The sequence below is a fragment of the Lichenostomus cassidix genome, chromosome 2, assembly GCF_008360975.1.
Source record: "Lichenostomus cassidix isolate B80296 chromosome 2, HeHo_3.0, whole genome shotgun sequence".
Lineage (NCBI taxonomy): Eukaryota > Metazoa > Chordata > Aves > Passeriformes > Meliphagidae > Lichenostomus > Lichenostomus cassidix.
In genome coordinates this window covers 1,479,990-1,486,418 of record NC_139482.1, presented here as the reverse complement: position 1 = coordinate 1,486,418, position 6,429 = coordinate 1,479,990, and the positions used below count along the sequence as shown (strand labels likewise).

The 6,429-nt window shown below is 43.7% G+C and overlaps 1 long non-coding RNA gene across 1 annotated transcript; it reads left to right on the top strand.

The window, feature by feature from the left end:
- Positions 1 to 2,092: 2,092 nt before the first annotated feature.
- Positions 2,093 to 2,720, top strand: LOC146440688 (uncharacterized). The gene is made up of 2 exons (XR_014850358.1): positions 2,093 to 2,217; positions 2,568 to 2,720. It is a non-coding gene; the product is annotated as an uncharacterized LOC146440688 (long non-coding RNA).
- The last annotated feature ends 3,709 nt before the right edge of the window (positions 2,721 to 6,429 follow it).

Below are 6,429 nucleotides of genomic sequence, written 5' to 3'. Positions count from 1 at the left end.
TAAAAGGCAGAAATCCCTAAAAAGTACTCTGGGCTACCTCTCCAGTGGTACTTCTGACAGATTTTGAGAATGGAAAGTGAATTCTTAAAACATGGGAAAGGATTGCTGGACAAATATTTGAAAATAAAGATGGCCAAAATCAGCAGCCCTGGTTTTTGTGGAATTCCCATGGAAGATCAAAGGGAATATAGGAGGGGAAATGTCCAATTTTTGTGTTTATTTTTAGGCATCTCCTATGGGTTTCTTCCTGAAGAGCTTTTAGGTTTTTCTGCCTCTCCATTTTTATTGGAATAAATTGATTTAAGATTCTTTTGGCCAGATTTGGGGGCATTTAAAAAAAAAATAAAAATCTAAGAAATAACCACACTATTTCTGAAAAATCCATCTCACCTTCCTAGGAATTACTTTCCAAAATTGTGATCAAGCTTTTTTTGATGAAGGTGGTTTGTTTTTTTTTTTCTAATTCGAAACTTCAGGAGCACAAATGTCCCTGGAGAAATTGGTCATTTCATAATCTTCAAACATAAAAACAGAAAAATTTGCTTTTAGAAGAATTAATGAGCTCTGGGCTTCACTAAATGTTCCCATGGCCTTAAGGAACCATGGGGGAAAAGGGAATTATTTATTCCACATGGATAAAACTCCACTTTGGATCTCTGTCTTCATTCAGATCCCACCTAATCTGATTGTATCTCATATTTTACTATAAACTGGGATGGATTGCATGGATCCCCCAGAACAGCCAAATAAAACCAAACCAAATTGGAGTAAACACGAACATTTCACAAAAATAAAATCTTCCATCAGTGCCTTGAATCACTGCAACAACCTAAAATTCATTGCCAGGTTTGGACTAGGTTCCCACTTTGTCCTGAATTTTATCTTGAGGTTTGGGGTTTTTTTCCTAATATTTTTTAAGTTTTTTAGGGATGCACAGCAAAAAAACCCCAGGAGATTGGGACATCCTTCCTTTGCAATTCTTCAGGATTTGGTTCAGGGGGCAAAGACCTCACAGAGCTCAACTCTTGAAAATAGGGATTGGGAGGCCTTTGGGTTAAAATCCAGAAAAGATCCAGAAAGAAATGCAGTGGAGATGATGTGAGTTAAGGAACACGAGATAGGGAGGAAGGTTTTGTATCAGGAATCCACATTTTAAAATCCCAATGCAAAAATTTCAGCCCAGGTCCTGAGGGAATTTGTGGATTTAGACTGCTGTGCTTAGGGGGAAAAAAAGCAGAGATTCTGGGGAAGTGGTCAGTGGATGGGAATAATTGAAATTCAGGAAAAGAAAGGAAGAAGAAGGAAAATTCAGGTAATGATCTGCATGGAAGGCTGGGAGAAGAAAACATCTCCCCTCTGAGCTGCTCCATGATGGAATTTTCTCTCAAAGAAAGCAAATATATTCATGGAATCACAGAATCCCAGGATGGCTGGGATTGGAAGGGACCTTAAGGATCATCTATTTCAGTGGGCAGGGACACCTTCCACTGTCCCAGGTTGCTCCAAGCCCTGTCCAGCCTGGCCTTGGACACTGCCAGGGATCCAGGGGCAGCCACAGCTTCTCTGGGAATTCCATCCCAGCCAGGAATTCTTTCCCAATATCTACTCTAAATCAATCTAAATATTTAATTTATATATCTAATGACACATTATTTACAATACCGAACACATCAGATTAAACAAGCAATTAGACATTCCTGCCTTTTTAATTCCCCCTTTTTTTCCCCCCCTATTTAAATGGGACCACGCTGAAATCTTCCCCCCAGGGAATGTTTTCTCCAGTTCTGGAATCCAGCATTCCAAAACTCAGGAGAAGTCAACCCTCAGATCCCAGCGTGGCTCAATCCCACTCACCTGACACAACATCATCCCTCAGGAACCCAAAACACACACCCAGTGCTCCCAGCCAACCCCTCATCCCGGGAAAATCCAGGTGAAAACACTGCTGAGAAGTTTGGATCTTGGGATATTTCCCTCCAGTCCCTTTCCCTTCATTCCCGACTCATTTTTTCCCGCTGGTTTATCCCTAACCAGAGGCTATTGTCTTGTGTTTGTGACATCACAGCCCGTCGCCATGGCAACAGTGATGATGTCACAGGGGTGGAATTAGCACCTATTAACAGGAATAGGCACAGGGAAGGGATGAATAATGAGCTCAGGGCTTGGATTCGACACAAATTACCAGGAATTTTTTTGGACAGGAAAAATCCTTGAAAGGTAAATGGGGCTTATATTTAAATATTATGTTTTCATTGGGCTTGGCCGGCGAACAAAAGCCGATATTTGAGTAATAAAACTGCAAACAGCGGGGCGAGAACAGCTGGAGGGTCAGGAAGGTTTTTTTCCATGCAAATGAGCCAAGGATTTTGGCTTTATTTGGAATGCTCATGGACAGCAGCGTGTGCCCTAGAACCCAGCAAAGCCCAGGGCTCATTAACATCGAATTTCTCAGTCTGACAGAGCAGAGAATTGAGTTGTGTTTCACCACACTTTGCTCTGAGCTGTCTTTCCCCTCACAATTTGCCTTTGTCCCCTGATTAACTTGATTCTTTCCTCCTTTTTTCCAGCCTCAAACCCTCTTGGTTTGGATCGGGATGAATTTCCAGCAGCATCCTGCAGCCATCACTGACTAGCAGGAATAAAACCATTGCTGGAATAAGGAATTTTATTCAAATCACTGAGCGTTGGAACTCTGGTCTGGATTAAACCACAACTATAAATATTGCCTTTTTCTAATTCCTGTTTTCTTTTGTTTCCTGAGGGAAAAAATGAGGATTAAGCTAAAGGGTGATAGATTTAGATGGGATGTTGGGAAGGAATTGTTCCCTGTGAGGGTGGTGAGGAGCTGGGATGGAATTCCCAGAGGAGCTGTGGCTTCCCACCTTATTCCCTGTATTTTTCCATTCCTTGGTCTTGTGAATAATTCAATTTTCTGAGCCCTCAAAATTCTGAGCCCAATTCAATCTTCCCCTGCCCCTGGAACTGGATGATCTTCAAGATCCCTCCCAACCCAACCCCTTCTGGGATCCTGGGATTCATCCAAATTGTTCAAATAATTTGTTCAATTGTTCAAATTGTTCACCTGCAGCTCTTCCCACAGCCAGGAGGGACAGAAAACACCTCCAGAGGCTGAATCTGCTGCTGTCCTGCTGTTCATGAAGGCCCAAGAACCCCAGCCCTGATAACTGGAATATTTTGGGGTTAGGAGAGGGAATTTGATGAAACGTGACAGCTGCTTTTATCCACGGAGAGCCACTTGAGCACGGAATCGCCACCTCTGACCTGCTGTTCCACCAAGCTCCAAAACAGCTCCTTCACGTCCCCACTTGTCACACTGTCCTTGCTGCCACCTCCGTCCCTGCTCTCCTCAGTCTCTGCTATTCCTTGGCATTCATCCTCACATTTTCCTACCGATTTTACAACAAAAAGTGGTTTATTGTACAGTTTTTCCTGCAGCAAAATAATAGCAATATGCAGTTTTCCATTTTTAAAGCGTGCACATTTCTTCCTTTTTCCTTCTTATTTTTCTGAATTAAATGGGATATTATTTTGCAATAAAAAAAAGGAAAATGACCAGGAAATCATACCCATTTAGTTCTAATATATTTTTTTTTTTAATTTTTTTTTTTTTTAATTCAAAATCTAAATTTTGAAGGTGGCTCAGGCTCCGCAATTTGGGTGAAAATTCAGATTTAGCTTGAAACCACTTAATCTTTCCCCTTCCTTAACGCACTCAGGAGGATTCCCAAGGTGCCCAGGAACTCCTGACGGCTGGAACACCCTGTCCCAAGCACCTTCCCGGGCTGAGTGTTTTTCCAGAGGCTCCAAGGCTTCCCACTCCATCCTTTGGCAGGTGACAAAGCTCCAGGCGGGAGGGTGGAAGCCAAGTCTGGAGGGTGCTGTCAGCGGGGAGGGATGTGCTGGGATGGTGGCTCCGGAGATCCCGGAGAGGTGGGAAAAGCTGGGATTTGACCCCCTGCTCTTGACACCAGGATGGAGCTGTTGATCCAGTTCCATCGGATTCGGGAACTCAGAGATTTGGCGTGGGAGATAACGGTGACCTGGAGTGTCCTCAGCTTGTCACTGTGCATCCTGAATATCCTGAGGAGAAACAGCCTCTCTGGGACAGCATTCCCAGCTCCCAAATTACCTTCCCTGCTCATTTCTGTGTTTAACACATCCTTTTCTGTTTAGAAATCATCAAAAATGTTTATTTTGATTTTGTTTGAGGGTGCTGGAAGATGTCCCAGTGAAGTCAGAGTTAGTTAAAGGGTCACTAAGTCGTGCTTATTTATAATAAGTGTTGTTCCCTAGGAAGCCCCACACATATTTCTTTAAAAAGAAATATATATGTAGATGTAGATGTAAATGTAAATATAAACAGAAACAGAAACAGAAACAGAAATAGAAATAGAAATAGAAATAGAAATAGAAATAGAAATAGAAATAGAAATAGAAATAGAAATGGAAATGTACATATACATACACATATACATCATATACATGTAATTTTAAAATTAAATGTAAATGTAAATGTAAATGTAAATGTAAATGTAAATATAAATAGATGTGGAGCACATCACAGACACTCATATCTGCCCACGTGTGACTCCACAAGACATTTAAGAGAGACCTCCTGCTTTGATCCCATTTCATTTTAAACAGGGAAAGGCAGTGTTTGTTTTATCCTGGTTTACAGATGGGATGAGCCCAGGATCAGGGATTTAGGGCTGACTTTGGAAGTGTCTCACAGACGGGATGAGCTCAGGATCAGGGATTTAGGGCTGACTTTGGAAGTGTCTCACAGACGGGATGAGCTCAGGATCAGGGATTTAGGGTTGGATTTGGGAAGTCTCCACCCCACGGATAAATGAAGCCCAAGCCCCGTTTTTGATAACCCTTCCCTTTGAACCTCTGGATTCCAAAACGAGGTCACTGCAGCAGACCTTGGCTGATCTCTGGAGATGTTTTCCACCCTGGACTGACCTTCCCCAAGCTCCAGTGATGTTGTGTGACTGTTCATGGGTAGGACAGGTAAAACTGATTTTGGGATAATGAGAAACACCCACTGGAAAAGGTTCCCTGTGCTGCAAGGAGCACATGCAGCACTTCCATGAGGAGCCCCCAAATCCATCAGCCTGGAGTGCTGGGTTGCTCCCATCCTCTGCTCCTGCTCGTGTTTTCATGGAAGGCTTCCTGCCTGGACGCTGGGATGGCTCTTCCCCGCCGGGTGAGTCACTGGGAGCGTGAGGAGCCAAAGCTCCCCACCTCTCAGCCCTCATTCATCACATCACTCCCCTCCCGGCTGTCTGCACAGGCGTCATCGCTCCGGCCGCGGCTGCCGAGCCAACGGCGCTCCGAGGAGACAGGAATGGTGAAACGGGCAATGTTTGTGCTCTGAGGAGACAGGAATGGTGAAACGAGCAGTGTTTGTACTCCAAGAAGGCAGAAATGGTGAAATGAGCAACATTTGTGCTCTGAGGAGACAGGAATGGTGAAACGAGGAGTATTTCTGCTCTGAGGAGACAGGAATGGTGAAACAAGCAATATTTGTACTCTGAGAAGATAGAAATGGTGAAACAAGCAATATTTGTGCTCTGAAGAGACAGAAATAGTGAAACGAGCAATGTCTGTGCTCCAAGAAGACAGAAACAGTGAAACCAACAATATTTGTTCTCCAAGAAGACAGAAATGGTGAAATGAGCAATATCTGTGCTCGTGTTGCTCTGTATCTCCACCTGATCTTGCATTTAACACCAGGCCAGACAGACTTGGCAAATCCCACCGGCTCTGAAATGTTCTCATTCCAGGGAATGCAATATTCCCTGGAATTCATCCCTCTTTGCCTGGGTAAATATCCAGGTAGGTATAAATGTGTGCACAGACAGAGATTGGAAAGCCTGCACACCCACGTGCATTTTCCAACCCTTCACCCACATATCTATAAATCTCCAACCTCTTCCATGGGAATTTTCCCTGGAGTTCAGCTGCGGATGCTTATTGATAAAATATGAACTAATGCTCACAGCATCCCAGTGTACTTAAGGTGGAATTGAATTTCAGTCATCTCAGCCCACTGAAAGTCAAATTTTAAGGCTGGACACGTGTTCTGGGTTTGTTGATAGCCAATAAAAAGAGACAGGTCCATCCAGAGGACAGTTGGATCTGGTTTAGGATTTATTGGTTAGATGTAGGTGTCAAGTGGGAAGCAGCACAGTTAGAGAGGGAGAAATGGATTGGGAATGGTTGGGGTGGAATTTCAATGCTGGTTCAGAGCCTTAAAACCAGTCTGCAGTGCTGGTGAGTTCCTGTGAGCTGGGCATGCAAATTCCCATCACAATCCTTGGAAAACTACTCAGTGCAGCCAGGTGGATCCTGAGGAATAACACAGGTGAGACCCAAATAGTTGTCTATGAGCTGCTGGTCTGA